The sequence below is a fragment of the Papio anubis genome, chromosome 3 (genome assembly GCF_008728515.1).
Source record: "Papio anubis isolate 15944 chromosome 3, Panubis1.0, whole genome shotgun sequence".
In the NCBI taxonomy this organism is placed as follows: domain Eukaryota; kingdom Metazoa; phylum Chordata; class Mammalia; order Primates; family Cercopithecidae; genus Papio; species Papio anubis.
Genome location: NC_044978.1, coordinates 73,935,040 through 73,947,307, shown reverse-complemented (window position 1 = coordinate 73,947,307; position 12,268 = coordinate 73,935,040).

The window sequence follows — 12,268 nt, the reverse complement described above, 5'->3', positions numbered from 1 at the left end:
TGGGCACCTGCCATGTGTCTGACACATAACAGTTGTAGAGGATACAGAGACAAATGGACTCAGTCCCTAAGACTGTGTGAATGAGCATGTGTGTGTTACAAAATGTTGGCAAGATCTCAGAAATTTTCTTAAACAGGTGCAGATGCACTGTTACTCTTGGTCAACGCAGCCAAGCCAGGTGTGTGTGGATGATTACCCCAGGAGGTTGGGCTGAGAAACAGCTTCTCAGCCTGAACCCAGTGTAGCTAAGTAGATGTTTGAATTATGTGATCTCCAACAGTTGGAAAAAGATCTGAATGTAAGAGGAACTTAGGAGAATTAGCATGATATTTTAAAGAGAATTACTGCAATAAATACTAACAGCAGACCTGAGTCAGAAAACAAGTAAAGAATCAATGTATTGGTTTGCTGATGGAAGAGCTTCAATGAGATCTCAGACTCTGACCCTGCAGTGAGCCTTGGCAATGGTTGATAGCGAGGTTTGTGGATAATGCAGCAATAGATTAGTGTGCCACTGCTCCAGGCTGAAAATCAAAAATGAAAACTAAAATCTATTTGTACATAAGCTATACCTTTAAACCAACTGGTGGAGCAAGTTGTGTGACTAAAAACAGCTCTGTACTGAACTAAGACGGACCAACTGGAAACTATTAATAGAAGAAAAGGAAAATTTAACTCTTGACAACAGAGAAGTCAATAAATTTCAGGACACCAGTGACCAAAGGTTAAGATGAAGACTAAATGCAATCCGAAAAAAATTTTAACTCAAAGTTTGGACTAGCTAGTTTGTTTAATTGGATTTCTCTAGTTTGTTTAATTGGATTTCTCTGGCCAAAACTTAAACTATTGGTGCTTTCTAATTGAGTCCATTGTGCATGAACCATTTTGCCCTCAATTTCAGCACTGCATAGTAAAAAGACTGGGTTTTGTATTCAAAAGTCATGGGTTTGTGACACAGTGTACTTACTGGTTATGTGACCTTAAGTCACTTACCTTCTCCGAACCTCTTTCCTTCCCTATAAAATCATAATACTTCATTAGATTAATGAAATATTAAGGTACTTGTGAAAAGGGCTCTAAATTATAAAAGTTAAACACATCTGCTAAAAATATAAAGTTCCCCACATTTACAAGCAGCAATATAGGTTCAGGAAGAGGAGACAGATGAGCGATAACATCTTATTGTTTATGTAATCATGGGCTTCAGAAGTTTATTTTTCTATGTGCCATATATGTGTGTGTTTCAAAATAAACATAAGGCATCATATATATAAACATATATAACCATAATGCTTGTATTTAAAAATCATCTTCCAAGAAAGAATAAATCAAAATTTGAAATTCAAAAAAAGAAGCAGGTGCACAGTTTTCAGTAAATGAAAAATAACAGAGATTAACAGAAAAAATTACTTGAAATTATATCAAACTTTTCTTAGAAAGGAGAAGTTAGATAGCAGATAGTTGTATTCTTATAAGATAACAACAGATAAAATATAATCAATTTGATGAAGTGTCACATTAGCATGACAACAATATACATGTCACCTAGAATATTTATGTATCTAATAATATATCTAGAATGTATAGTTTCCAGAAATCTTATGTTTCTCTGGAACCTTAATAAAATCTTTTGAAATTATGAGCATGGCATGTTGATTTAACTGTGACACTTCTTAACAATATATATCTTTAGAACGATGACTGATTCAACTGTTTCCCACCAGTATCATGTAGTGTAATTGGTACTTTCCATAATCAATGATTAGTAAACATTTGTTGAATCAAATAGAAAATATCCAGTACTTTCTAGTTAATCTGTTGAAGTTCTAAGAAAAGAGAAATTAAATTTAATGCTACTACCAAGAGTTCCTGGAGTTCTATGTAGTTTTAATGAGTTACCAAAAGCAGTATAACTGTATAATTTTTCTCAATCTTTTCATTTAATACTAAAAAAGTAATTTTCATTCAATTAAAAGGTGTATATAACAGGGAATTTGGTCTATTATTCAATTCTTATGTGAACAACCTAGTCTCATCATATATACATTTTCACATTCACTAAGCATTCTTTCATTTAAAAACCAACTGGATATATGTTTTACAACATGATAGTTATTGGGGATACAATATGAGTAAGCTATGATAGACCATTATTAAGAAATTCTGAAGAGAAATGCAAACACTCACTGAAATAATAAAATATATAATATGTTAGGTATAATGATAGAGGTATACACAGTGTTCTCTGTGCTATCAAGAACGAGAACCTAATAATAGCAACTAATACCTACCTAATATTAAATGTGTGCCATGTACTGTGCTAACTTCTTTACATATTCACATTTATGACATACAGTTATTGGTTCAAGACTAGACATATGTGAAATAAATGAGAATCTCAGGACTCTTTCTTATCATGCCAGGAGATAATAGAATCTCTTTCTTGGCAAATCTTGGTGTACATAGAGTATACCTATTTTGACATTGTAAGAGAAAAAGCCCGAGAAGAAAGCCTGTCTGAAGCTGACACAGCTAAGGGAAATTGGAGTGAATTCACAGACATGAAGCCACTGAAGTAAGTTAACTGTGAATCTTGCTCTATTTCTAGACTTTCAATTACTTGAACCAATACATTCCCTTTTTAAGTGAGATTGAGCGAGGTTTTCTAAGACTTGTTACTTGAGTGGAAAAGGACAATTGGTTTAAATACCATGATCTTTTCATATGGTTTTCAAAGCCCTCCCAACCTTTACACATTTCTCCTTTCCCTAATAAATTCTAATCCACCTACTAAGATTGAACTCAACTCTAATAACCTATATTAAGCCTTTCATGATCTCTCCAGTCAGAAGTAATTAATTACCTCTTTTCCTTCCATTGTATCTAGTGGCACTGATTTAACTGTCTTGCATTTTAGTTAGCTGTTTTTCATAAGAATTCCCTTACTGACTTTGTGATTAGAAAGATGAGGTTCAAATGTCAATTTCTCCAGTTATTAGTTGGAAGTTCATTAAACTAATTTGACTTAGAACTTCTTCATATCTGTAAAATAGTGATGATAAAAACTAAATTATAAGATTAAATAGGATGAAATTAGATAACACATACGTTATGGATGAAATTGTATCTCCCACAAAAATATGTATTAAAATTCTAACTCTCAATAGCTCAAAATGTGACGTATTTGGAAGCAGAGTCATTGAAGATGTAATTGGCTAAGAAAAGATCATACTGGAGTAGAGTGGGCCTCTAGTCAAATATGATTGGTGTCATTAAAAGGTGACAGACACGCAAGGAAAGAGAGACACGCAAAGAGAACACCATGTGACAATGAAAGCAAAAAATTGGAATTACGCAGTTGCGAACCGAAGATCAGCAGAGATTGCCTGCAAACCACCAGAAGATAGGAAGAGGCAAGTAAGGATTTCAGGGGGAGCATGGCCTTTCTAATGTGACAGGAAATTGGTCCTGATCCAGGCCCAAAGAGAGAGTTATTGGATTTCACGCAAGAAAGAATTCAGGGTGAGTCTGCAGTGCAAAGTAACCTTAAGTTTATTAAAAAAGTAAAGTAGTGAAATTACAGCTACTCCATAGACAGAGTAGGATGTTTCCAAGAGTAAGAAGACTGACTACCATCTTGATTTTGTACTTTTAGACTTCAGAACTATGAGACAATAAATTTCTTATTTTTAGCTACCCAATCTGTGGTACTTTGTGCAGACAGCCCTAAGAAACTAATACAACATGGAACATACTGCTTACTGTTGAGCAAAAAGTTAAACTTATCTGAAACCTACTAGGTAGGCAATGAATACCAGCTAAATTTTAAAAGATTTTATTGATCTCTATATTATTCTCAGTACCTAACACCAACAGATTCACACACATGCATGCACACACGTTTATATAGTATTTATATGTATACTGTATTCATATAAATATACACTAAATATACTGTATATATTTGTGCAACATGTATTTATTTTATTATTTATCTGTATAACAGTTTTTCAATGTATATTAAGATCAACATTGTCCTTTCAGGTCAAGGCTGCATGAACTTCTCTCCCCACCTCTTCTCTTTCTGATACATTGATACTCATGGTCTATCAGTCTTCCATAAGAATAGCAACAGGACAGCAATGACATCTATTTCTTCATGACTCTACACCTGTTTTATCTTGCCACCTGTAGAAGAAAGCTGGCATCACTGAACATTAACGGGATTTATTTTATAAATGGGCCTGCAGCTAACAAATTAAAAAGACAAATTAAACTTTAAGTTAGGGGAGTCAATTTAAGTATCACAGAACTCAATGTTCTCATGGCCTAATAGATTGTAATTATTTAATTTCGTTAGTTGTTGGAAGTGTATTAATTGTGGAAGAACATTTTAAACTATATTAAATCATATTTAAAGTACACTGTACATTTAGCCTGCGTATAGTATAATTTATTTTGAATGCACAGTATTAAAGAAAATATTTTAAAGAAGACTGATAATAGAACTATGCCCTTCCTTTTAACTCAGGTCCAGATTCACACATGACCTTACACCACTGGATTTCATGAGTCTCAAGCCTTTGGGACTCAAACAAAGACTATACCATTGGCTCTCTTGGGTCTCCAGCTTTCCAGCTGCAGAACATGGGATTTCTGAGACTCCATAATAATAAAATCCAACCCCTTGTAGTGTATATCTTTGTATATATGTACCCTATTAGTTTTATTTTTCTGGGAAACCCAAACTTACACACACTATATGAATATTATTTATGAAATTTCTTTCTTGCCTCAGTTTCTTAAAATGGAAGTAATCTGAATTACTTAAGCATGTGAAGCTGTATCCACTAGTGAATTCAGGTATATATTCTGGATATGAGGAAATGTGAATTCTGAGTATTCTATAAATTCTGGCACCTAAAGTTATATATATCATATACACTGGAGTCCTAAATTGTGCACCAAACCATTTATATATGGCTGTGTCAAATTGTAACCACTGATATAACAAACCACATATTGCATAGCAGCAACTGGAGCCTTGAACACATAGTTTAAAGAGGTACATTTTGCCTGCTTTGAAGTAATGTCTGAAGTTATATACACTGAAAACATGTAATCTGAAATCTTGCACGTTGAACACATTGCCATCTCAGGCTCTACCTTGAAATATTATTAGCCTTGTTTATTTTTGCTTTTTTTAAACACCAGCATGTAAAGCTATGCAGACAGAGCTTTCAATCTTTATTAACTTTTCCCTTTCATCCAGAGGCACAGTTTTAAGGGCCTATGTTTAGGCATATTCACATGTGTAGGTCAACAGTCTGGGTTTTATTTCATTACTGACTTTTAAACATCTGCAATTTTCCATGGCTTATTAGCTTAGGTGGGTAATGTCTGATGTTAACATGATCAATGTTGTGCGTTCCATGTCACTATGAAAATGATTTCTGGACCTTCCTCCTTGTGTTTTTTCCTTCCTTTCTCTCATAATTGTATCTACTCAGACAAGTTTTCTCATTAGTATATGCCCAGGTACTAAAAAGGAATCTGGCAAAAAGGATGACTATGTGTACAGAAATTAACAGAACTAATGTTAAAAATCTATAAAGAGTAATCAAATTTCCTATTTCAGTTCAGTTCTGAAAAGCTACAATAGAACTGGGTGATGTGCTATCAAAGGACATAAAAATTAATGGTGTCCAAGTTACCCAAAATTTGCTTGTCAGACAAACAACTATAAAGCAGGCAATAATACCAGTTAGACTATTACAAATACTATAGTGACTTATTAAAACCAGTTGCTTAAGATAATTTACATTAAAACTATAACTATTTTGGGGGATTAGTGAAGTAGCACATAGATAATCGCCCTTTGACAGGTCTTTAAGGATGCTGCGAACCTGGATAAGAAGTCGTATATCAGTCAAAGCTCTTGGTCACAAGCCACAGAAATTACCTCCAGTCTAGAGTTTACAAATTTAGCAAGTCTGAATAGGGTGTACTTATACTAATTAATTAATCAATCTATTTGTCAATTAATTAATTATTCTTTTGCTAATCTAGCAATCTTAGAAGGGATATTAGATGTAGGATAGGGAAAACAATGGCAAATGACCATTGACACACAAAATATTAAGCCATAGACTTTGAATAACTTTAAAAATGAGACTATCAATGTCGTTTTCTTAAAATTCAAATTTCAGTGAAATCTCATGTATAACTTTAAAAGGAATCATAAGATAATAACCTGTACATTTATGTGACCCGAAAGTTTTCTGCTCGTTGTATATTTAAAGATAAAGTACACAGGGTTTTCTAAAAATAGAGTTATCTTGTCTTTAAAATGAAAATGCAAGAAATACTAAGTTTCTAAATTTAGTACTATTTTTCTGAAACTGTATGGCACACTAAAAAGATCCGTGTGTGAAGTTCTACAGACACTCGCTATCCTACAAGAAATAACTGACATTGAATCTGAAGAACTTATATTCACAGTTTCACAAATCATGTAAGAATAGTCCTTGGGGAAATACTAGATCTTTGTTGAATAATTCTGATAACTTGAATTTCAATCAGATATCAATTTCCTGCCAAAGAATTGTCTCTGTTATCTAATATAGTTACTTCCCTGGCAAAATCTATTAGATTTAAAAGGTCATAATTTTGGATACTTCTGCTTTTATTTAATAAGCATTTAAATGGGCTGCTATCTATTGGAACTTATTTTAAAAGGTACATAGACATTTTATTCCTACAGCTATTAGAGTTACTTTCATAAACATCAGTTTATTTCCTCATAAAGGACATTTGTACTTGTGGATTATTGTACTTCTGTTATATTGACCAGCCAACCTCTGAAGAACTGCTCTTGAAATGTCCCCCAGATAGTGTGTGGGGAAAAAACAACCAATCCAAAATCATCTTTATTAAGGAATTCTGTAGTAAGAAATTACTATTTTGAGTATTACACATTCCACCCCTCAAATAACACCACATATTATCCTAAAAAGAACAGTACCATAGACTTTACTATATCCCAGGATTTATGATTGGAATTTGTGATAAGAAATATTAAGTCATAGAAACAGTATCTGTAGATAGAAAAGAATAGGTATGTGAAATGAAAATGTGTTAAGAACAGACAAGTAATGATATCCACATAGAGGAAGTCACAGGAAAAATGAATCAAGATAACAGTATTATTGTGAGGCATAGAGATACAAGAAAGGCCTCATCAACAAATATAATCTGTAAAGAAGAAGAATTTTAATTTTCTTCAACAGTAAATAGCACAGTCACATTCCAGAAAACAGTGAATGACCTTGGTAAGCATGCAGTATCCATGTGAAAAGAAAGAAGCAGTGAAATGAGTTGTGAGGTGAAGCTGTGAGGAGAGACAAGCAGGAGGATAAAAAATTTTGAGCACAACTTATTTTTATATAATATGATAAAAATGAAGAGTCATTATAAATGCTTTGCAAAGACTGGCTTGATAAAATGAAGATGATTCTAATACCTGAGCAGAAGTTAGATTAAACTAGAATTAGCTAACTTTTCAGTTTGGTTGGGAGAGGGCTATAGTTGACTATTTTAATGAAAGCTTTGGAAGAATGAATAATTAATATTTTAGCATACATTACTTCTGAGATGAACCTTAAGAAAAAAAAAAAAAAAGAATAGCAGTGTTAAAAGGTTACAGTATCTCTGGAGTGTATTTAGGTTGCTATTTCTTCCAGTAACATCCTTAGCTACAGTTCACCCAATCAACCCTCACAGTGTTGTCCATAGAACTACAGACAAGTACTTTGGGATACTATTAACAATGACCATGGAAGCAGGCAGGACTCATTTAAAAGGCAAAATCAATATAATTTAGTAAATTAGAGAAAAAGAAGCAAATTAATAAGCATAGAGGATGAGAGTGTAGTGGTGAGATTTATGTTACTATAGACAATATTAAGGGAATAGTTGTTTTGTATGTATAAATGATGAGTTTATATTCACCATATACTTCAAAGTACTTATTTTATATGTTTCTTAAGGACACATTTTGCTATTGCTATTGATTCATTGGTCTATTTTATGTTTTTGATATGATTTCTTTTTCTTTTTAATTAATTAATTAATTAATTAATTTATTTATTTATTTTGAGACAGAGTCTCGCTCTCTCGCCCAGGCTGGAGTGCAGTCACGCGATCTCAGCTCACTGCAAGCTCCGCCTCCCGGGTTCACACCATTCTCTCTCCTGCCTCAGCCTCCCGAGTAGCTGGGACTACAGGCACCCGCCACCATTCTCGGCTAATTTTTTGTGTTTTTAGTAGAGACAGGGTTTCATCGTGTTAGCCAGGATGGTCTCGATCTCCTGACCTCATGATCCGCCCACCTCGGCCTTCCAAAGTGCTGGGATTACAGGCGTAAGCCACCATATCCGGCCTTTTTTGCTATGATTTCTAGTGACAGTTGGAAATAAAGTGCTGTGCATAGTGGAAAATGTGTGGGATTACAAAACAGTCAAAGACCCCACCCAGGTCCAATTACAGCTCCCAAATTAATCCCCTGAAACTTTAGCCAAGCCACTCTCCTTCTCTTTGCCCAAATTTGCCATTTATTGAAATTAGGTATAACATTTGGTGGTCACTTAACATATGCAAATGAATAATGGCACTTTTGAGCCTGATAAGATTGTAAGCAGATTTTTACTGTATGGGTTTATATTTGTGCTACATTTGCATTAAAACTCCCTTTCCTCAGTATCCTTCCAAGTTTTGCTCATGTGAACTTCTCAGTGAGGACTTCCCTGAGCAATTCTGCTGAAAATTTAGTTCCTACCCCTCTCCACTATCATCCTTCCTCATGCATGCCTTTTCTCCACACTTCTTACACATAATGTAACTTACTTACATACATACTTTATACTTTTGTACAACACAGAATATAGCATGAATGATATACCTGAATTATGCAAAAGGAATGCATCTACCATGCAGCCTGTCATGATTTGAAGATTAGCCACAATGACAAATTGAACTCAGATTAAAAATACTTTTATAGAGTATATTGTTAAACCAGCAATATAAAAGATAGCCATGTGCAGGGGCATAAGTCATTGACTTCTTACCTTCTTCCAGTGACATAAATGGAATTCAATTCATCTTGGCGGCATATAAAGAATAAGAAATCTAAAATTCAGAATAGCCGTGAACTGGGGCTTGTCTATATACAGAAGTGATCCTGAAGGACTTCTCATTAAAAAGACATTAACTAATTTAGAAAAAAAAGGATGTAACATACTTTGAAAAGAGATAGTATTGGGCCTGCATATAACCTGACACCTATTAAAATATTCATGGAATATTAAAAAGACAAAAACTTTCACAAACTCATAAAACTAAATGTAAGAGTTTTCAACCTTAGCCCTACTGACATTTGGGCTGGAAAATTCTTTGTGGTGAGATGCCATCTGTTCATTCTAGGATGTTTGGCAGCATCCCTAGTCTTTACCCGGTATATGTCAGTAACACTCTCCCTCCACCATTGTCTGCTCACAAGTCACATTAACCAACAGAGTCTTTAGGCATTCCCAAATATCTCCTAGGAAGCAAAAACTCACCTCTGGTTGAGAACCCTTGCCCCACAGCCATAAAAGCAAACAGAGAGTTTCTTATAACAAGCAGACACAAGCAAAGTAAAAATCTACAAAGCATGAAAAAGGGAAGTAAATCTACAACACTTGGATGGAAATACAGGTCTGAAATGGTAATATGCATTACAGCTTTAAAATTTTCTAGTAAGCATAAATTAAATATAACATTTAACCTTAGGAGAGAAAGAAGATACAAAGAAAGTAATAGTAACTAATATTATAATAAAATTAATATCAAAAAACATAATTAAAAGAAATACTACTCAGTGGGATGAGTAAGCTAATCTTATAACAACAAAAAAGTTAACTTCACAAGCCCTTGTACGTGTAGAAATATGGCATAAATCGAAACATTTTAAGAATATGAGAAGACATTGGCAAATACACATGAAAAAGGGAAATTTAACACATGGTACTCTGTATCTGAAACAAAAATATTAAAACTTGCTGCTGAGGCAGGGGGAATCGCTTTAACCCAGGAGGCAGAGGTTGCAGTGAGCCGAGACTGCACCACTGCACTCCAGCCTAGGTGACAGAGTAAGACTCTGTCTCAAAATAGAAACAAAAATATTACAACTTGTTATTAATAGAAACCATAGAACAATGAAAGTTGAATTGATATTTTAAAGCTTTTTTCTACAAATAAAGATTGCAAGATTTTTCAAAGCTCCAAATATAAATATAATTTACCAAAATTGACTTAAAGTTGGAGAAAAAAGAAATCTAAAATAAATGTGTGTTTGTGCTCACACAATTATATGTGTACATTACAACATAAAGATCACAATCTTTAAAAACACCAAGTAAACTTAAAAAGCATTAGCAAAGAGAAAAATAATGATATCAAAAAACGCTGTGTATCCAAACAGAGAAGACACAAACAAGACTCCAACTATCTTGAAATTTCAGCAAGACAAAACATAATACCAAAATGAAAAGTCTGCAAAACAAATAATAGCAAAAATGACTATTGTTTAACATACGTTCACTGCCTATATATCACATGCTAAGTATCACATATAAATTTATTTAATCTGCAGAATCACCAAGTGAAGTCAGGTCTCTCAATACTGCCACATTACAGAAGGCTAACATTTACTAAAATGGGTAAATAAAAAAAGAAACAACACATTTGGTTTGTGTGTGGTTGGGGGAATGGATGGTTTCAGGGAGAAAGAATCAGAGATTTCTCTGAGATGTGCTACATTTAAAGTGCATTTGCACTGGTTTCTCCTTTATCCTAGAGAACTTTTCTCCCAGATTTGCATATGACTCACATCCTTACTTTAGTAACCTCTTCATAGGGGCTGTACTGAACACCTTGTTAAAAACAGCACCTCTTGCCACTCTCTTACATGACTTTATTTTTCTGTATGTATACAGTGTTCTAAGCAATTGAGGCAGGGAGTGTATCTGATCCATCTTTTATGCCCAGTGCCTACTATAGTGTATAAATATTACTGAATAAATATTATTATTTACCTAATGAATGAATAGAGAAAGGATGTGTAAGAACATTCTAGAATAGAATACCGGCAAAATCAGAAAGTCAAATTATGGATATTATTGCTGCCTGTGATTCCACAATTCCAGACATGATTCAGTCTTCTGAGGTGAGTGGCTGAGAGCCATGCATTTGGTGATTTTATGTGGATAATTACGACCAAGAGAAGGTCGAGGGAGAAATCTGAGTTTTAGCAAGCATCATGCAACAGTAAGCCAACCCCACAGAAGTAGGGATTTCAAGTTGTATTTGTTGCACAGCAAATTTTAGTCTCAATGCTCTACTAACTGAAAAGATTTTTAATGTGGTATGATAGAAGATTACGATTCTTCATAATCTGCTGCTTCCAGAAAGCTGTAACATTCAACACTAAAAATAATTTTTTTTCATAGCAGAAAAAAAAAAGATTTGATATCCATCTAAGGAAAAAATCTGTTATTGTTTTAACTTATCTTAAATTTTATGTATTTTTTGCAGCAAGGACACAATGGCTTTTAGTGTTTTGGCTTAAATCCTGCAGTAGAAAACATCCTTTGACTCTGAAACTCACCGACTTTCTTATTATTTCCTCTTGCTAATATATAATTCACTGCTCTCCATTTTTAGCGTTCTGTTTGTTTTCTGCAGATGAGTTCTATTTTAATTCTCTTTACTCAAATCAGATCATGCCTTAATGAAACCTGGAGGAATATTTATTCCTTTGTTGCTGTATAGAACAGTGATCTGGTTAACTTTTAATCAGATTAAATGTTATTAGTTAATCCTAAAAAGTAGAAATTTAATCATTTGTTACTACATTATATATTATGATATGATATGATATGATATTAATGTCACCTGATACTGATACAATCACCTTAATAAGAATTTCGTGCAGTAGTTTTAATTTTTAAATTTGTTCTTTTACCCTTGTTACACAGAATGATTGGTCTTTGCTCCTCTCATGGAAAATTTTCTTCCATGTGTTTCCTAAGTATTTATTTGAGTGCTTTATTTGTTTCCAGAACATATTTATTGTTGCTTCCTGATTTTACGTGTCTTTTCCTTTCTTATATTTTATTTTATGGAATTTATATTTAAAATATAATAAATGTTATCTATTACGTCTCTGGCA